Raw genomic sequence first — 22,281 nt, 5'->3', positions numbered from 1 at the left:
CCCTGTGACCTCCTTCAGGTCTTTGCTCCAATAGCATCTTCTCAGTGAGGACTTCCAGGCCTCCCTCTTTAAATATACAATTCTATTGCCTCTGCAAGATGCCCTTCCCCCTTCTTGATTTACTTTTCTCCATAGTCCTTGTCTAAAATACCATGCAATTATTTATTTTGTTTACTGCGGGTCTCCTCTTACTAGGACATAAGAACCGATAGAAAAAGGATTTCTGTCTATTTTGTAGACTACTATATTCCCAGCATCCAGAATTGGTGGCACATAGTAGGAGGCCATTAATATTTGTTGAAAGAAGGAGTGACTATCATCAATGACATATTCTTCTTATCATAATGGTCGGGGTGAGAGTACACTAGGCTATGTAACTCCCACAACTATTCTATGCAGTTCTCTTTCTGTGTCATATATTTTTATAAGGGTTTTTAGCTATTAAGCAAAAAATAAGAGATATTTATAGGAAATTGTCTGAAATTCATAGCCAGGTCTTAATCCTATGTTAGCAGTGTTCCTGATGGCTAACTCTATAAGATGCAAATACCTACATATCGGCCCGGTTCAACAAATAATACAAATGCTGCTTTGGGTTCTTCTTTTTTATCTGCTTCGTCATACACACAATTGCTTCTATTGGTCTAAAGGGTGGTAAAGATAGTTCAATTTGCTTCCTTTATTTTTCTTTAAATAGCCCATAATTGTGCAATAAATGGAGAAAAATATTAATAAATTATTTTCCCATGAATTATAACCAGATTACAACCTTAGTTGTTTAACTCACCACTATAGCATCTTAAAAGATATTTGCTCCTGTAAAAACACCAACTAATCCATTGATTATTCTTAAAAGCCATGTAGATAAGCAATATGTTATCAGACTCCCAGTAGGTATCAGACTCCTACTAGATTCCTTATAGATTACCATAGTAATGGTTGCTTAAGTCATTTTTCAGAAACTGAGAGTCAACTCCTTGTCCAGTTCAGGTCAGTTGAGATCAATGACCCATCAACTGGGCCTGCACCAATATCCAATAGGTGACCCTTTGACATCAGGAGGGCCAAAAACCCTACCTTCAGATCATACTAATGCCACCATTTTGCAAACATGCATCCTATGAATAGCCATGAAGCTTGACTGTGCTTGAAAACATTATCAATTGCCTAACTTTTCCTTACCTCCAATCATCTATTCCCACACTTCAGACCACCCTGCCCTTTTATCCCACAAATATCCCTAATCCCCACTTTCAGGGAGGTGGACTTGAGGCTTATTCTCCCATCTCTTCAATTGCCTATCTTGTGAATAAACCCTTTCTCTACTGCAAAACTCATCATCTCAGTGATTGGCATATTGTGTGGCCAGCAAAATGGGCCTGGTTCAGTAACACCATCAAGATTTTCTCCCTAATAATAATAATAATAATAACAATAATAATAATAAATTTAATCATAGATAAGTACTTCATTATTTAATAATTAAATACTTATTTAATAATAAGTAAGTTCTTTTTCCCTCCATAGGGAGACACAAAAAATGTCAACTAATCTTCTCTCTACTCCCCTAATTTATCCTCATTTAATTTTCACAAACTCACAATAACTCTCTCACTTAGGTATTACTATCATCCCCATTGAACAGATGAGAAATTGAGGCATGAAAGACTAGAAAGATTGTTCAAGGTCACTAATATATCAGCCATGATTTGACTCTGGAACCTAAGACATGGAAGGAGATGGGGTTATAGGATAGAGAAAATATCTTGATAAATGTGATTGGTTGTGAGGGGGGTAAGAGCAAAAAGAGGAGTCAAGGATGACTCTCAGGTTTCTGGCTTGAGTGACTGGGTGAATGATGTTTCCTCCAATGATCTATACAAAGAAGAGGTTTAGAGTATAAGTTTATCAGATCAATTTTGGACATAGGTTCAAGACTCCAGTGGGAAAACAATTTTGAAGTTTAGAACTGTGCCCTGGGCTGGAGATAAAAATATGGAGCTCAAAAGCATTCAGGTAGAATCCAAAATCATAGAAGCAGGTGAATCCATCAGTTCACCCAGGAAGAATTCACTACATTTGGCAAATAGAAAATAAGTGACTATTTAAGAAAGATGAATTTTATTGAAATGAGAGAGTGAATGAAAGACTGTTATAGGTCAAAGAGTGAATGGTTGGCAAGGAAGTAGAAACAATGAGAGTAATCTACTCTTCTGAAAAATAGGTATTTGCAAAGGGGAAGGAAGTGACTGAATGCTATCTGGAAGTCAAAGGAGCTATTAAAATTTTCTTCACCTAGTCATCTCCCTTTTGACACCTTCTAAAATTGACCTTCCTAGAAACATAGGTCTGAAAGTCTCATGTCCCAGGAAAGACCTTGCTGGAGATGGCTGGCCATCCTCCGACTTCCCAGGAACCCCCCTGAAACAGCCGTCTTTAGGAAACACTCCATGTTATGGCCTCTCCCACATCATCAAAGTCTTAGGATCCTGCTCATTTAGGAAAGTTAATCTGTACAGATAGATGTTAATAGATAAAGTGTTACTCTTATCAGGTAACTCATGTTATAAAGCAGGCCCTCTTGGGAATCTATATTTTATTCTAAAGCAGCATTTCACAAAGTATGCTTCACTGAAACCTAGTACTATTAGATACAATGAGTATAACATAAAAATATACTAAAGTATAAAAGGTGTCATGGTCCACAAATTTTAGGAAATGCTGGGTTAAACAGGTTTCTTTACGGCAGGATTTTCAGAGACTAATATTCTAATGTGCATCATAAAACTACAGGAGAGAGATGAAATTCAGCATTTCCCAAAACTATCTGATTATAGGACTTTTTAAAAGCATCATCACATGGGTCAGAAATTTAGGGAAATTTCTTCCTATAGGAACAACATTAGTGGAGGTTATTTGGAGCAATATGACAAATTGATTAGAGGTCAAAATCAGCACTGTTTTAATCATACCAGCTATCATCCCGTTGAGCAGCCACATTTTCTTCAGTTCACCCCACTTTCAGCATTCTCCTCACACAATAACATTAATTCCAGGACAATCACTTTTAATGGGAATGGACTCTTGCTTGAAAGCTTAAGTGCTCGCTTTCCTTTTTGATCGACAAAATTCTAAGGACTCCATAATAAAAACTGGGATTAGGCACGTGGTGCTTTTTATTTCACAGTCCTGTGCGACTGACTACAGATGAAATAGAGTTAATGAATAAACTCATTGATCGTTGATATTATTTCCTCACTTCTATTTGTTGTTGTTTTTTCCTTTTATAGCTTGCAAGCTCAGTTGTTACAAGGAAAATCAATAAACAAGCTTTCAAGGAAACTTATACCCAGGGAGGATAAAGGCCCTTTTGCCTTTATGTTATTCTTTTTCTTTTTTAAGGAAGTAATATCCACTCCACAGCTAGAGTTCACTTCCAAGTCAACAGAAGCCCTGTGTGCTCGTGAAGGTTCTCTGCGGGGAGAACAAGATGCCCTAGTACTTTCAGAGGGATATCTTTTGTTACCAGGGACAACTTCAGTGAATTGAATTGTTCTGAAAGTCAGGCAGGATTGAAGGAAGGGAACCAACACAGCCAAGAAAATCAATCATTCTCTACAAACAAGGGGCTAGAGAAATATGTAGGTAAGGCCACAAAAGGCAACCCCTTCATGTGAATGTAAATGAAACATAACCTTATTAACCGGAAGAGAGATTCTCATCTCTGTCCTCTCCTGGAGCTCATTCCTATGACACAGAGACCAGATCCTTTAGACTTTTGCTCTGGGTCAAAAGATTTTTGGCACTGCGTGCCACTATTTAAAGGAGTTAGCCTTGGGCTACATGTGTGAGTTACAAATCAGGCAGCACTTTTCAAAAGAATGTAGTGAGAGGGTTACAACATGCAACATGTTATCCAGTAGTTACATATAAATATTGAGCACTTGAAACATGGTTAGCATAGCTAAAGAATTGCCAATTTTATTTAATTTTAATTAATACAAATTTAAATAATCACACGTACCAAGTGCCCACGACATTGGACAGCATACCACTAGAGAATGGGAGTTGAATTTATCAAGTCAGGATTCCCAGCCCTTTAATAAGGGCATAGAGCAAGTTGGATATCCCCAACTCATTTTCTCCAACCAATTCCATCCAAGCAAAACTGTATCTCAAAGCCAACAGGGGGTAAAAAAACAAGAGTCAATAAAAAATGTCCATATCTACATGGTAAATCAAAGGCATGAATCAAAGTTGAATGGCAGTCACTGGATGGAAGGAGGGTCTGGCATGTGTTTTAGTAAGAAAAGAGACTCCTCAAAAAGACATCTGAACCCCCATGTCCATTTCAGCATCATTTGTAATAGCCAAGACATGGAAACAACCTAAAGGTCCATTGATGAATGAATGGATTAAGAAATGTGATACACACACACACACACACACACTGGAATATTATTCAGCCGTAAAAAAAAAAAAAAAGAATGAAATCTTGCCATTTGCGACAACATGGATGAGACTTTAGGGCATTATGTTAGGTGAAATAAGTCAGACAGAAAGATAAATACCATATGATCTCACTTATATGTGGAATCTAAAAAAACGAAAAAGCAAACTCATAGACACAGAAAACAGATTGGTGGTTGCCAGAGGTGGGGGTTGGGAGGGTGGGTAAAATAGGTGACTGCCTAACAACACCTCAAAATTTAGTGGCTTAAATCAAGAACATTTGTTTTGTTTATGAATCTCCAACTTGGACGGGGCCCATGGAGAGACAGTGCATCTGTGTTCCAGTCATCACCACCTAAATTATCCCAAGGCTGGGAACTGGGATCATCTGAAGACTTGCTCATTCACATGGCTGGCAGATGATGCTGGCTATTGGCTGCCTTAGACTATCAATCAGAAGACCTTAACAATGGCTACTACCAGACAGAGGAAGACAAACATTGTATGATTTCACTCATTCATGCAACATAAACAAACACATGGACAAAGAGAACTAGTTAGTGGTTACCAAGGGGAAGGGGGTGGGAGTGGACACAAAGGATGAAGGGGCGTACCCATACGGTGACTGACAAAAATAATGTACAACTGAAATTTCACAATGTTGTAAACTATCATAACCTCAATAATAAATAAATAAATAAATAATGGCTACTGTACGAAGCCCAGACTTTCTTACAACGTGATGATGACTGGGTTCCAAGGGAAAGTGTCCAGAAAAAGAAAATCAGGAGGGTTTTGTATCCTCTTAAGACCTAGCTTTGGAAGTCACATAGCATCAGTTCTACAGTACTCTGCCCATCAGAGAAGACACAAACTCAGTCAGGTTCAAGGGAAAGGAAAACAGTCTCCACCTCTTGATGGGGAGTGCCAAAGAGGTTCTAGAAGAGCACATGTGACTAGATATATTGCTGCAGACATTTTTGCAAAATAATCCACCACTGTTAGATAAAATAGTTTAGGTTTCAAGTAACAGAAACTTTAGTCAAGTCAAACTAGTAACAATAAAGAAACTTATTGTTTTAAGAAAGAAGTAAGCTTACAGTTTCAAGTTTGGCTGGATCCAGTGGCTCAAGTGAGGCAATAGCATCTTTCTCATACTTGCTCATTCATTCTCTGTTTCTTATCTCTCTCTCTTTTTTTTTTCAACTATCTCATTATCTTCTCCAAAAGGCAGAACAAAAAGTTACTGGCAGCTCTAAGTCAACATTCTGACAATTTTTCATCCTAAAGGAAGAGTCTTTCTCTTGCAAATCAAGTCTCATGGAAGAACTGTGCTTAATTTTGTTTAGGTCTCATGCCCACTCCTTGTCCAATCACTGGGTCCTGGGAAATGAAATTCCATGATAGGCCAGGTAAGGGTCACAAGTCCACCCTAGCAGCAAGTTATTTAATCTCATTGCATTTCAGTTTTCTAACATGTAGAATGGGGATTCTGGTAGCTTGATTTCTACCCTGATACCACCCTGAGGACAAGCTCAGTTTAGACTGTTGGGGGAAGAGAGATCATGTAGAGGAAAGTAGGGTCAACCCAGTTGTCCCAGCCGAAGTTACAGACACTTAAGAGAGCTCAACCAAGATCAGCAAAACCAACCCACAGCTGACTTTCCAGCTGACTGCAGATACATGAGTAAACTCAGCTAAGAGCAGCGTAAACCACCCAGACAATCTGCAGACTTGCACCAATGAGTTTTGCTCATTGGGTGTTTGTTCCACAGTATTACAACAAAACTGACACAGAGATAACAGTAGGCCCTAATTCTTAGCACTGTGTTTAGAACAGTGCCTGGCATCAAATAAGTAGTCAATAAATATTTGCTATTATTACTATCCATAATTTGCCAGAACATACAATGTGAGTGGGGTAGTTTCCTAAAGAAAAAAAAGGTTCCCACACCAAACTCCAAAAACAAACGAAATTAAAAATGAGATGTCTACCACAAGTTTCATGTGGTCTAATAAAGAAAGAATACTGATCTATTAAATTTTTAGCAGTTTTAATAAATTCATCAGAAAAAGTAAGCATATTCTCATAATGGGAAGCAAGGCATTTATTACCAATGCAGTAAAAGTAGATGACCCAAGACCTTCACACATCCTATATAAATATCTAATATCTGATCTATGCCCAGCTATCATATCACTAATTAGATCAAATATCAAACTTCTTCCTTGCAGAATGGACAGTAACACTTTTATGACATGACTAATTGCTGTTGATAATGACATTTATATAAGGTCAAAAATTAGGATGAGTCATTTTATCTGTACCCAGTTTTTTCAGACACAATAATTTTATATCTGACACTATTTTCAACTGTGGAATTTAATAGAATAGTTGCATTAACTCCCAGAAAACATTATTATACCTTAGCTTTACAAAAACTGGAGAAACGCATGACTCGGAGCCTCACCCTTCTGTGTGAGTGTGTGCATATTGGGGGTAGGGGGCTTCTTTCTTGGCTGCTCTTCTGTCTACATTGTCTCTCTCAGGTGAGTCATTCATCCACTCACGCAGCTTCAGTCAAATTCTATGACAGTTTATAAACTCCATCTCAGGTTGCAACTCCTCTTTTGAACCTAATTCTATATTTCCACTTGTTTGACTTTTGTACTTGGATGTTCTGCCATTTTCTTCCTCAACAGGTCTTAATGTGAATCATCCTCTCCATCAACCATCAAACACTATCATTTAATTTGTTAAGTGATAACTCAATGTAAATAAAACTCCTAGTTCAGTTCCTCACACATAGCAAAAGCAGGATAAATGGTAATTATCACCAATCTTGTTATTACTCTTATTTTCTAATTTTGTCTTCACAATAACCCTAGATTTGGCTGTGGAAAGTATTATTATCCCATTTTATTGATGAGGAAAATAATACACCAAGAGGGTAAGATCAACAAATACATAAGTACTGGTGAGGTGGGCAGGTAGAGCTGTAAACATACACCAAGATTAATAATGACTGTTATTATGAATTATTATGAAGAATGATAAATTGGAGACTAAATTTTATGGATGTGAATTTTGAGATCGACTTGACAGAACTCACAGTAGTTAATATAATATTAAGCATTTACTGTGTGCCAGTAACTATTGTAAGTTAATAGTAATATCATAAGTTAATACCAGCATTAACTCACTTATTATTTAAGTATTTTTCTTTCCCAGTTTTGTAGAAGAAACCAATATGAGACCTAATGGGTTAAATAGCTTGTATTAGGTCAGGCAGAAATAAGCTAACAAATCCCAATCTGGGATTTGAATACAGACCATCTGGATCCCAAGAAGTGTTCCCACTACACTCTGTTGTCTCTGAAATGAAGAATAAGAAGTTGAGAGAGAGAAGAATAAAGCAATGGTAAATGCAAAGTCATGAAGTAGAAATAAGTAAATCCTACTCAGGGTTGATCCACCTCCATGTATGGGCAACGAGGCCACGTCTGGGTGTGGAATTCGGGTAGAAATGAGATTGGGAAGATTTGGGAAGCAGTGGCAGAAAAGCGGTCTCTGAATGTCAGGTTGAGATGTTTGAATTTCTGGAACAGCCCAAAGGGAACATGACACTCTTTCTACTTTTACTTAATCTATGTCAATGCACAGGGAAATGAACATGTTAAGGACAAAAGCACTGGTGCATATGGAAGTAGGAGTTCGTTTCTTAATGTGGAGTTAGAACAGTTTGTTTAAAATTGGAAGCATCTCTATTTGAAATACTTCACGAACATCTGAGTCATTTAACTATTTATAAATAATGAAGCAAGTGGCAGTCTGAAGACAGATGCCCTGGTCACATCCCAGCCCTGACCCCTTCTAGGAGATTAAGTACTGGAAGCATAGGATGGACTGTTACAGATCAAGCAAGCTGCGTGCTTCCACATCAGGCTCAATGTTGAGAGTGTCTTAACTGAACATCTGGCTAATAATGTGCCTTCCATTTACAAACAGCACTTACTCACTGCATCTGCTCTATGTGAGGAAATTGCATGGGTCAAGTAACTGCAGCATGATTTCAAATGTTCGTCTCATCACCTAAAACATAATTAAGAGTAACAACCACAGTCTTGGGGAAAATCTTGGTAAGTCCTTTTTACTAGTAGTTCTAAAACAGAAATGCAAAAAATAAGAAACAATGATAATCTTGTAAAGTTAAACTAATAATTCTCAAATATAACACCTTCAATATGAAAGGAATTATTTTTTTAGCCCACCTACTAGTTGAGTTAGCCCCCACCTCAGTGCACCAAGACAATTTTTAAAAATCTTAAAAGTGATGAGGATATATTACATTAGTATGTTGCTCGTTAGAACTGGTGTCAAGAAAGAAAATGCTTTCCTAATTCTTTTTTCCAGCTTTTCCTAAGTTTTTTTTTTTTTTAATGAGGAAGATTGGCCCTGAGCTAACATCTGCACCAATCTTCCTCTGTTTTATATGTGGGGTGCCTCCACAGCATGGCTTGATGAGTGGTGTGTAAGTCTGTGCCTGGGATCCAAACCTGCAAACCATGGGTCACCAAAGCAGAGCACGCAAAACCAACCACTATGCCACCAAGCCAGCTCCTAAGATATATATTTTTCTTTTTCTTTTTCTTTCTTTCTTTATTTATTTTTAAAGATTGTATTTTTTTTCCTTTTGCTCCCCAAAGCCCCCCCATACATAGTTGTATATATTCTTCGTTGTGGGTCCTTCTAGTTGTGTCATGTGGGACGCTGCCTCAGTGTGGTTTGATGAGCAGTGCCATGTCCGCGCCCAGGATTTGAACCAATGAAACACTGGACTGCCTGCAGCGGAGCGTGCAAACTTAACCACTTGGCCACGGGGCCAGCCCAAGATACACATTTTTAAATACGTTGAAAGCAGGATTTTTCCAAGGGAGAGAAATGGGAGCAATTCTACCTTTTTCTTAATCATTTAAAAATCTGCTTGGTACTAGGTCAACTCATAGCCAATTACCTAAGACTGAGTTCTAACCAGTGACTAAAATCCAACAGATTAGTCTGAATCTTCCTGCTAATGTGAATCTGATTTGACCAGATATTAATCGCATGATTTAAAATAATGTTACTAATATTTATTGAACATTGGCCACTACTACAATTTTCTTATTAATTTCTGGAAAAAACATTTGAGATACTTTTACCTGCTATTTTAAGGACTAAACTATTATACGTGCTATAATTCATGGAAAATATCATTTTTGGGAATTTCTAGTTTGTTTTCTTTGTCAACTGCTGAGCAAACACACATAACTTCTTGGCACCTATCAAAACGCTCCAAGTGTCTTGTAACAACAGAGCACAGATCCTGAAAGCTTTAGACATTACTAAGCAAACAGCGCACAGATGTGCATGCTGAAAAATTAATACCACACAATCTTCTGATGGGCTGCAGCACCAAAAAAGCCTCTGCAAAAACACAATGGAACAAACCCAGAGCACAAATACTCATGCAACCTTGACATAAATGAATCATAAAACCTTGAAACAGAAGTTCATAGCTCTGACATCAGGTACAACTTCTAAAAACTTAGGCACACACATAGTTCTTCATGCCATTTCATTGGTAGAGGGAATACTGGAAGTAAAAGTAACTGGTTACATGCAAACAGAAACCAGTTGAAAAAATAGTTTCCAAATTTTTTATGACGATTGGAATCCTCCTTCTCATACCTCAAAGCATACTTTTTAAATTTTCAAAATAAGTACCTCCCATTCTTACATAAGATGCTCTAATGAAGTACCAATTTTTTGTGTTGTTATGAATTAAGGCCCCAGGAACCCTAGGAGGTTGCTGCTGACATCTAGTGGCGTAACTTTTAAAATGCCAAATGCATTAAAAATACATTTCCAGAGAAAAGGACAAACATACATATATATGCACTTGCAAAGTCTGGTGGACATCCCATGTTATAAATTATTGCCTCTGCCCACACCACTCTGCCTCCAATGATTTGCTTCCCCTTCCAAAGTAATGCCAGTATTGCAAAACCGAAAACTAACACAACTGCGAAAGCCATAAGGAACCAACACCCTCAAAGTCCTTAGTCCTCTACCGGGAAATGCCAATTCTTTGCGAGCCCCAATTCCCAAAGGCCTGCTCCAACCCCAACAGTCCTAATTTCATCTCAACTCCCCAAATAACCACCGCTCTTCCCCAACCTCCGCACCTAGCATTTAGGTAGTTTTAGGGTTCTAGCCTAAAAAGACTCTATGGTACAGCTGGGAATATGTTATTTCAGACTGCATATACGCAAACAGACACACACATTCAAAATGGCCACAAAATCCCTAGGCATGAGATTCAACAGTTATTGAAAACTTAAAAATTGCTAGTAGGGTCTGCTTTAATGGCTTCCAGCTATCCACGAATAATGATGTACAGAAGAACATAGAAGAAATTAAATTTGTGAAAAATGATAAGGAGCATGGAGATAACTTCTACAAGCATGAAAAAAGATTTACTTTGTAGCCTCTATATGTATGTATGTAAGGTGTGAGTCTGTGTGTGTGTGTGTGTGTGTGTGTGTAATGAGAGAGAGAGAGAGAGAGAGACTCTCAAGTTCTGCATGTACCCTCACTCCAGCTGAAGCATTTATGAATACAGTACGTAAACACTGAATTGATGAATGAATGAGGTGGCAAATTACAATATAATTTTTTTTCCTGTTGATTCTGATGTAAGATATGCAGTAGGCAGTATCCGCATAAGGCAGTGTTTTGCTCTTAGGCTACAGTGCTTTTGTTGAGTAGCTCAGGTTAGATTTTTCTCCAATGACATGTGCAAATGACATGGCACAAAACCAATGGGTGACAGAATTAGGCAATCTCCCCTTGGTGAAGACAGTGTGTTTCAATAGTTGAAAGTTATTTGCTTTATAAATTAGTATATTTTAATTTTAGATTTTATTCTCATTGAAAAGATATGATAAAGGGAGAGTAGGTTCTCAAGGTAGTCCTAATTAATGCAAAACAGAGCTAAATTATAACTCTCATAATACAAAGGAATCTGTTAGCCTTTTAAATATTCCTCCAGTGGAAATCCTGGAGATGTAAGGAGCCCATTCATTCAAAGTTTGCCTACTTCACTCAGAAGTGGGAGTAAAAGTAGATGGCAGAAAGATCTTCTTTACTATCACACTGAAGGAAAAAAATCCCATGTCTGTGTGTGTACCTTTATACATAATAAAATAAAATTATACATATGTACACATATACATATAACCACACATACACACATGCACACATGAGAACTACTATGTAGTTCTCTACTAAGTAGAGGAATAAGAGACAAAGAAGATTGGGCATTCAGAGTGGATTTTTCAGCACAAGGTAAGACAAGAATGTTTAGGATAGGTAGTGGAATAAGAGAGAAACAAATAAAGTAAGAAACAGGTGGGAAATAGATGGAAAAACCTGAATATTAGCAGCAGTCGACAATGCTATGTCTTATAGTCTTGTGAGTTTGTAAAAAAGCTTTTAAAAGATGGAGTATCCCACAGAATCTAATACTCAGAAGAGTGAAGAATACCAAGAACTTTTGCGAATGACAAAAATCATATAAACCAAAAAAGGCATATTCTGTAAAATTATCATAATTGCTATTTCTCATGTAAATTCTCTGTAAGAATTACTTTTTAATCACTTCTCTATGAAAACGTTCAATGATTTATTCTCTGACTTGCAGTTTAAGTACTCTTTGGTAGCAGGCTTTGCCTGATGTCATAGCTATATTTTTGTAAAGCATTGCATACATCATACATGGAATCTAATTCCGGCAATGTGACAATCACACCACACCTCTCATCACGTGCCATAGAAGCATTTCTAACTCTCATTTAAATTCATGGTCATTAATGTTTTAATCAACCCGCAAGTTGTGATGTTTTATTTTCCATTGTTACTTTATAGTAGGCATGTAATAAATAATATAAAATATAATTTGTAGTAAGCTCTTAAAATACCAAATTTTTATCCTTTCAAAAACTTAACATGTATTCCATCTACAACATTTTCTACAGCCAATAATAATAAACCACGATGAAACAAATCTTTAAATAATATATTCATAAGTTACTTCTTAATACCCTTGAACATAAGTAATATGATACTCTAGCCTTATGACACAGTTTATTTTCAATTCTCAAAATTGCATTTATACTGGGGCCGGCCCACTGGCATAGTGGTTAAGTTCACGCGCTCCGCTTCGGCGGCCCAGGGTTTGCTGATTCGGATCCCAGGTGCAGACCTATGCACCGCTTATCAAGCCATGCTGTGGTAGGCGTCCCACATATAAAATAGAGGAAGACGGCACGGATGTTAGCTCAGGGCCAGTCTTCCTCAGTAAAAAGGGGAGGAGTGGCAGCAGATGTTAGCTCAGAGTGGATCTTCCTCAAAAAAAAAAAAATAACTGTATTTATACTGAGCCCAGATTTCAACCTGGAATACATCAAAAAATTGCAGAATCCTCAATATTCCATTTCAATTTCAGAAAAAACAGAAAAATTTCAGAAAAATTTCAGAAAAAACAGAAAAAGTTAAATATGTGTGAGAATAAAACTTATTATTCTTACAAAATAAAAATAAATTAGAGATGTGAAGTTTTCTTAATTGAAATTCAATCTATTTCCATGACAGATAAACCTATGTAAAAATGGAACAGAATAACAGTCTCTATTTTTGTATGTAATCTTATTAGCTATATAGAAGGATAATTTTGACCTGACTAGTTGAAGTTGCCTCTCTCTTTGGATGACAAAATTAAGAATATTGTGACTAACAGGCACAAATAACTTCACCTAATAAAACGCTACATGAAAAGTTATTTAAATACTCCTGTTAAAAGAGTCAAATGTAGAACTTTCAGGTATCTGCACACACAAAAGTGCCTGTTAATCCAATAGCTTTCTCTCGGAGCTCCATCGCCACAGGGAATCCTACACGAAATGAGTGTTAGTCATCATGCGCAACTGAGAAAAGATGTATGGTCCCATTTGTCTAGAAATAGCACCTTCACTAATATGTCTTAAACTCCTACTATTTAAACATGGAAATTTAAATGTACATAACCCATCTGAGATAATCAAGACAGAGCATCAATACATTAGCATTCTTTGTCTTATTCACAGGATTTTTTCTAAGATTGCAAGCACCCTATTTCAGTGAATCCAAAGGACCAACCCAGAGAGATGATGACATGAATGCCACCTCTCCCACCGCAAGTTACTCCTCCACACCATACTCCCAACCTCCACACAAACGCATACATCACAAAGCATAATCTCTTTGGGTGTTTTATCACTCCAAAGCACTTGGACTCTGGCAATATATACAACTATTCCTTTACTCTCGTGTTAGGAAGAAGCAAATTTTATTACTCTGGGTACGTTATGCTAGGAATTTTACCATGTTAGTGGAAATTACCCTTCTTCCACTCCACATCTCCCTTTCTTACATTCAGTTCAAAATAAGGTTGTCCATATCTTAAATAAATAAAACAAGAGCCTAATAAAATTTAATATATTAGTATATACAACCTCCTAAAAAAGAAAAAATTCACACGAATGCATCCTAGACAGCCTGTGCTCCCTTCATCCTTTATTTTTATTCTAAAGGACATGGATCCTTGACCCTCTTCATTGACTTCATCTCATTCATTGTGTTTCTTTCTCTCTTTACTGTGTCATCTTCCATCGATTCTCCCTCAACAAGCACTTTTCTACCACTTCCCTCCCTATGTCTGTATCACGTACCTCAGCTTCAACCTCTTCCACGTATTGTCTGTATTAGTTCTCATAATAATGACTCTCTTTGGGGAGTCACAGTTAACAGTTCTATGTAAAAGCCAAACTTCAATTGATGTCATTAACCACTTAAAAATCCTTTATAGTTTGAATTAACATTTAGTATAGACAAAACTTGAATAGATTGCCTATAATTCAAAATAGGGGAGAGAAGCTGAATCCTTAAGGGGTTTAAACCTCCTTTGAAGAATTGACTGAAAACTAGAAATAAGTAGAAACACCCCAATTTGTAACTCAACTTAACGATTTATTTTTGTTCAACTGCAAATTAAAGTTCAGAAACAAATTTTTCTGCTGATGCCCATTAAATTTAAATGCTATCTTTGTTTCAGCACTCATTTGTTTTTTGGAATTCAACAATTTGTCAAAAATAAAACCCAATCAGTTCCAATTAGTATGCAGCCTAATATACATTTCAATAAATCTATTATGTGTGTTCCTTTACATACAACTAGAAGTTGATAGACGGGTCTAGTTCCCATCATAATTCTGATCTTTCAGAAACTTTTCTATAAAACTTTTGAGATAGCAGCTTTATTCATAAAACATACACGCATTGTATATCTCCGTCTATACCAACCTTTTGTTTACATATATATGTTATTAGAATATTTGCATGAATATTCATATTCTTAGGCCAACATATGTAAATAAATTATAGCAATTTGAAAATTTAGTAACTAAATATGCAATCTGTTGAGCACAATCAGGCATGCTATTCAACAACTATATAATATAATTCAATCTTTCCAAGGAAAATATATGTTTTGTATGAAGGTGTCTTCATAAAACTTGAAGTTTTCTAGGAATTTCTAATGAAATTTTTTGCGTATTCAAAAAATAATATGTAAAGCCATCTGACTAAAGCTTAAATAAAAAGGAAAATCTCATCACTGTACCCTGACAAGAAGCTAATTCTCTTACTGTCTGGCATTTGTAAATATGATACATTGATTGGAGTTATTTCCAAACAAAGAGAATACAATCTTCTAGTCAAGATCCTACTCATGTACTAACATAAGTGAAAGAGTAGTGCCAGCAAATTAACCATTTTCCACAATGTTTTGATAAGCTAATATATATTTTAAATTTTATTGTCCACTTCATAAATATGGTAATCATCATAAATCATTCCCTCTACATTTCAGATAATGATTTACTTTTTTGATAGGTTATTCAATAGCTAAAACCAGTAATCAAAGAAAGCCAACTCATTTCATGTATCAGAGGTAAACAGATTTTAAAATATATCAATTCAAAATAAGAATTACCTTGGCCTGATTTTTCATAAAAGACAGCAGATCTATTGCCAGGTAACACCATTTCTTTGAGTTCTGTAGGCAAAAAGAAAAGAGATTAGTAAAAACAACCTTTCTTTTCACTCTTTAAATACTTCTTAAAGAAGATTCATTAGCAATAAAGGTCAGAGAGGAAAATCATTTGACAAAATATTCAGCTCCATTCAGCAGGTGCCTTGGGAACCATTTGCCTTAAATGCCAAATAACTTCCCCAAAGGTCCCCTCTCCCCTGCAGGTGGGGAAATGGGTGACTGAGGCAGGTACTCAGTCTGTTTCCTTCCCTTCTCTCTCTTTTCTCGCATGGGAACAAGACCAACACTAGAGCAAGGAAAAGCATTAGCTTCTGTCATTTCAAAAGATAAGATGTAGGCTATGTTGGGACAGAACATTTACTTGGAATACAACTGACTGAAATGGAATTTGCAATTATCTAAATTTACTTTCCTCCCTCCCCCAGTGAGTATGGGTTTTAAAATATTCATGAAAGTTTGGGTGTTTTCCTATTCTGTCTTTCCACAAAAGTGATAAAATGAGATATTGTGGGATGACTCTGTAAATAATTGCAGATTACCCTGCTTATGAGATGCAATTTCAGAGCTTTTCTATGCTGCAATGAGGAGGAAAGTACTTTATAGAAGTCAAAAGTTATGAAAATATATCTTATTCCCTCCCTTAGCATATAACAATCTTGAGGAGTATCCCATAAAAGATTTTATTGCATCATTATCTGAATGTTCAGATTGGAGGATAAGAAATTCAAGTCTGAGCAATAGCTTTCCAGAGAGGACTGTCACAGAGATAGGTAAGAATTTTAAATTCACTCATTAAGAAAGTTATTTGAAGAAATGTTAACAGTTAAAAGCAACATTGATTAATTGACTATAACAGTCATTATAAGAATAGTCATATAACAGCAATCACCACAACATCTTAGCAGCGGGTTGAACTTGGGTAAGTAAATTAAATTCTGTAAGCCTTCACTTTTCATGTGTAATATCAGAATGATAATTCTTCCTATTTCATAGAGCTGATAGGATAAATAAGTGAGATAAATACATATAAAGGACATAGAACTAATCAATATTAGCTAATATAATTGTCAACATCATTATTACTATTACTATCATCATTCTTCTTAAAAAAAATCTTGCAACCCCACTGAAAATACTGCCCTATTGTGAATATTGCCAAGACTTGGAAGCAGCCTAGGTGCCCATCAAGGGACAAATGGATAAAGAAGATGTGGTATATATACACAATGGAATACTACTCAGCCATAAGAAATGATGACATCTGGCCATTTATGACAACATGGATGGTCCTTGAGGGTATATGCTGAGTGAAGTAAGTCAGAGGGAGAAAGTCAAATACCGTATGATCTCACTCATAAGTAGAAGATAAAAACAATGACAAACAAACACACAGCAACGGAGACTGGATTGGTGGTTTCATAGGGAAAGGGGGGAAGGGGGAGGGCAAAAGGGGTGATTAGGCTCACATGTGAGGGAACGGCCTATAATTAGTTTTTGGTTGGTGAACGTGATGTAATCTACACAGAATTCGAAATATATTACAATGCACATCTGAAAGCTATATAATATTATAATCCACTGTCACTGCAATAAAAATCAAAAAAGGAAAAAAAAAAAAGAAAATTACTGCCCTAGTGAGCCATGTGGTGGAATGATTAAAATCATATCACACTGGGGGCCAGCCCGGTGGCGCAGTGGTTAAGTGCGCACGTTCCACTTTGGCGTGGTTCGTCCAGTTCGGATTCCGGGTTGGGACATGGCACCGCTTGGCAAGCCATGCTGTGGTAGGTGTCCCATGTATAAAGGAGAGGAAGTTGGGCATGGATGTTAGCTCAGGGCCAGTCTTCCTCAGCAAAAAGAGGATTGGCAGCAGATGTTAGCTCAGGGTTAATCTTCCTCAAAAAAAAAAAATCATATTACACTGGATGTTACCTAATTTGCCTAGTTATTAATCAGACTCTGTGATGACAAAGGAAATAAAAAGTCACTTTAGGTCTTTGGGTAGGTGGGGGGAAAAGATTGAACAGCATTTCAGGAAGATGAGTAAGCTGTCAATCACTCCACTGCAGTGGCTCCCTTTGATTTTGCTGAGAAGCCCTCCAACAAACTGTGATACGCTTCAAGATTCTCTTAAAGCAACTGGCCGTTGTCTATTCTTGTGAATACTCGACCCAATTCAGAAAACACTTACTGAGCTCCTACTGCAAACCAAGGTCTGAATAGACTTTAGAGAAACCACAGCAAACAAAAAGTGACTCAAAAAAAACATGGTTTAGTGGAGAAAACACATTTGTAGACAATTTTTCAAGTAATTGGTATAAATAACATCATTAAACAACATATAATGTATTGAAGCAAGAGAAGGCATTGAAAGAGTATTCTTCAGCCAAGAAAGGGAGATTTAAAAAATAGTCTTTAAAAGCATCAGTCAGAATGGCTGAACAGGTGCAGGCTGGTTGACAATCAGCCCTGTTTGGTCTAAGAAAATTTCACCAAAGAGAAGGACTTTGAAAGACTAAGGCTGGGAGGCAGGTAATTAGGGATATGTCTTCCCAGGGAGCTGGGACAATGCATAGGAAGAACTGGAATCATAAAAAGACACGGAGACCAGCTTCACCTGAGGCTCACTTGCAATGCTCATTGTGCTTCTTCTCAACCTCTCATTAAAATGCTCATAAGATGTCAAAGAAGAGAAATACTGGCAACAGCACTGGGAGAAAGTGGACAAAATATAAAGAGGCATTTCCAGTAGCTGCATTCCTGATAGGGATACATTAAGAAACACTGTTTCAGATTTAAAAATCTCATACTATGTATTCTGAAAGAGTACAGCATATATGATTAGAAATAAAGAAACTCGGAAGAGACTTTGATCACACTAACCACAGCCCCCAGCTCCAAGGTGCCATCACCAAGCAGACCAAAGTCTGGTAAACATCTGCTGTGCATTGAATTATGTCTCCCAAAAGATGTGGTGAAGTCTCACCCTAGTACCTACGAATGTGACCTTATTTAGAAATGGAGTCTTTGCAGATGTAATTAAAATGTAAGTTGAGATGATGTTATATGGTAGGGTGGACCCTTAATCCAATATGACTAGTGTCCTTGTAAGATGAGACACAAAGACAGACACATAAAGAAAAGAGAATGCCATGTGAGGACAAGGGCACAGAGAGGGAGATCGCCATGTGACTAGAGGCAGAGATTGGAGTGATGCAACAGCAAGCCAAGCAAGGCCAAGGATGCTGGCAACACCAGAAACTAAGAGAAAGTCATGGAACAGAGTCTCCTCTACTGCTTTCAGAGAGAACATGGCTCTGTAGTCACTCTGATTTTTGACTTGTACCTTCCAAAACTGTGACAGGACAAATTTCTCTTCTTCTAAGACACCCAGTTTGTGGTGATTTGTTATGGTAGCTCTAGGAAACCAATGCAGCATCTCTTGAGCTAATAAGAAATAAGGCCTTACCCATATCCTGTTCACTTGGAACTTAATCTTATAGTTACATTAAGTCACCAAACATTCTCAATTTAGAAATTAGTACACCCAGCTACATATAAAAAGCTGATTTAAAGTTTAAATTGTCTCCCCTCCATAGCTAGGATCTGCTGCAAGTGGAAACCAACAGTCAATGAAGAGAGAGATACTGGTCCCATACTTTTTCCCCAGGTCCTTCTTCCCCAGCCAGGTAACTGTGGCTCCAATGCCTCTGGAGTGTGGGAGAGAAGTGAAAGAGGGAAAGTAGGGAAAGAAGAGGTAAATGGAGACAGAAAGTTTACTTTCTGGTCACTGAGCTAAGAAGCCTGGTATGTATTTAAAGATGATTCTCAACCAGTGGATGCTTTTCCAGGTTCTTCAGTGATTGCTCTCCCTTCTCCAATCACTGGGGACCTTTCATCTGGACTGCCCTTGATGGGAGTCATACTGTCTCACTTTATCACTTGCTGCATCCACAGTTCCAAGTGACACCTGCACCTTCTACCTTCTGAGACCAGTTCAGTCCCTGGGCAGCCTTATGGGAGAGGCCCTAGACAGTGTCATTACTGCTCTCTCACATCCATGGCCTACACTTGTTCCACAGGGAACTTTCTAAGAAACCCTGGGAAAACAGGCTAATCCCATTTCAACACCTCTACCTAAACTGCTCATTAGCTCATCTCTTGGCTTTTAGATTCATCAGAAATCAGTCCACTGTCTCCACTACCACCCCTAAAACTTCAAGGGGCACATATTAAACTTCACCAAGTCTCCTTGAAGCACCTCTTTCTAGCACTGAGAGGGGAAAAGGGGAAACACCTCACAATGTACCTCTTTGTGGATATTCCTAATGGACCCTTAGTTCACTCTAAAGAAATCTGCCTTTAATCTCCAGATCTGCCATTCTTTTTGGATTAGGAATGTAGGAGTTATCATCTAACCAGTTTTCATGCTCCTGCTAGGAAATTTCTACAACATGACCTCTTTCATACATCATTTTGCTAGCTGATAGCTCTTGCCTTAAGCGTCAAAATTCTCCATTTTTATATCCTGTGATGTTGGTTTTCACAATTTGAGCTTTATGAGGCCCATGGGGGAAGAAGCTAAAAATTGTATATCATGTATACTGGATATACTAATTTTTTTTTTAAGTTTCCTGTGCAGTCCATGAATTTTACACTGTTCTTCAATATCATCTCTCTTGTTCAGTCAGGCAGAGACCCTAACGGCTCCCATGTTGTTCTCTCCCAGTTCCATTCTCCACATCTATTCCTTCCAGTGTGGTTCAATTCTCACTCTTCAGCACCTTCCAAATTTACCACCCTGTCAAAGATTTAATGCCAACATCTCCATAAAGCGATCCCCGGGGACTTTGGGCTCGGTTGATTTTATCCTTCTCTGACCTCGGATAGCAATTATAGTCAATGCCTATAATTGATATTGCCTTCTTGGGTTGTCTCGTGCTGTCATGTCTCCCCAACTATGTTTTAAGTTGCTCAAGGACAGTTATTGTATCTTATGCTTCTCACCTATCCTCTTTAGTACCTAATTCAATGTGCAGCACATAGGAAGGAATTTCCTAGTAAGTACATACCCACTCGCTATGTGTTAAATATCTATTAGTGCAGATAAGATAGAGCTAACTTTTGTGGCATAAATATCTTACCATGACCTATGATGGAAACAGCATAATAAGTCCTTATTGCCACCACATAAAATTTAAAGAACATTTGAACAAATAGTATGTCAGATAGGAAAGAGGCAGAAAACAAAGGAATATGAAAGAGGTGATAGGCCATCATATGACAAGGATGCTAATGTCTGTAAATATATCATGTGCAATGCTTTAGCATTTCTCTGTGTTTGACCTCACCTTTCCACCAGGAGTAGCACTTGCCTCAAGGAGGATTAGGACTGTTACAAGATAAAATAAGAAAAAGAGTCTGTAGTCTGATATCCAGCAAGAAGTTTGGATCCATAGCAAGACAACAGTCTTGAATATCAGGCTTTCCCTAAGGAAGAGGATTTTTAAAAACACAATTTTGGTTGCCATGAACATATTAGAAGTCAGACCTAGAGAACAACATTACGGAGTTTCGTGATGCCAAGAGTGGAAAAAAACAGAGTATGACGTAACAGATATGGAAAATTGCCTCGGGCTCAAGAGTTGTAGGGAGAAGAGGTCAGACAGAGGAGGAAAACGTCAAACATCAAGTCCCCATTTCCCATCTCTAAGTTAAACCCCACTTGAACGTGAGAATATGAGCATTAGGACTAGCAGACTACTTTTCAGGGCATAGACTGGAGAGAACTCAAGATTCTCTGAGAAAACCAGCACTTGGCATGGAACATGACATAGGAGCAGTCAGGGGGCATTAGAGGAGGTTTAGGAGGGAAGTGTCTACAGTTATGAACCTGAGACAGAGTCCTATTATCCCCATAGTCAATATGTGGTGTCCAGGGAAGACAGAAGTTCCCAAGTGGCCTGAGCAGGAGACATGGGAATGTTAAGTGGGCTTGGGCCTGCCTACTACCCTCCCCAAAAAGGAGATCACATGAGGCCCATTGCCCTCTGTCACAATGCTGTAAGGGGAAGAGTAGAAGAAAGGGAAAAGTCCAAAAGCACAACCTTTTACCTAAAAGTTGTCTGAGACATCTACCCCTGATCAAAAGGAACTAAAACTTATCTAGTCCAATATCATCATTTTACAGATGAGGAACAAAAGACCAGAGTGGCAGACTCATTTACTCAAGAATATTATGCAGATGAGGACAGAGAAGAGATAATTCCAATTTTTCCAGCACCTACTAAAATGCTAACACACTATCTTACACTCTCAACCAGAGTCTAGCTTTTCTTTTTATTATGAATGTCAGTTAATGCTATTATTCAGCTAATATTTAAAATTAAAAACTCCAATTTTATTTTTAAGTAAAAACAGCAATAAAGATAATAATTTAAATCCATTTCTTTTAATGAATAATGGAATACATTTAAAATGAAAATAATAAATAATGAGTCCACAGAAAAAATTATTAGTTTTAATTAGTAAATTTAGCAAGGTTACTGAATTTAGGGTTATTGTACAAAAATCAATTGTGCTATCATATAACAAATAAAAACATAGAAATTATACACCTAAAATAAAATTAAAAACT

At 37.3% G+C, this 22,281-nt stretch overlaps 1 protein-coding gene across 18 annotated transcripts in view; it reads right to left on the bottom strand.

Annotated features, from left to right (window-relative positions):
• The window catches only part of INPP4B (inositol polyphosphate-4-phosphatase type II B), a 747,875-nt gene that overhangs the window by 596,703 nt on the left and 128,891 nt on the right, over positions 1–22,281 (bottom strand). For all 18 annotated transcript variants that reach the window (XM_070608969.1, XM_070608970.1, XM_070608973.1 and 15 more), the window contains one exon: positions 15,585–15,647. The gene's annotated coding sequence lies outside the window, so the exon portion shown is untranslated. The remainder of the gene's footprint in view (positions 1–15,584; positions 15,648–22,281) is intronic.

Source organism: Equus przewalskii, chromosome 2 (assembly GCF_037783145.1).
Source record: "Equus przewalskii isolate Varuska chromosome 2, EquPr2, whole genome shotgun sequence".
Classification (NCBI taxonomy): Eukaryota; Metazoa; Chordata; class Mammalia; order Perissodactyla; family Equidae; genus Equus; species Equus przewalskii.
This window is presented reverse-complemented; position numbering and strand designations above follow the sequence as displayed.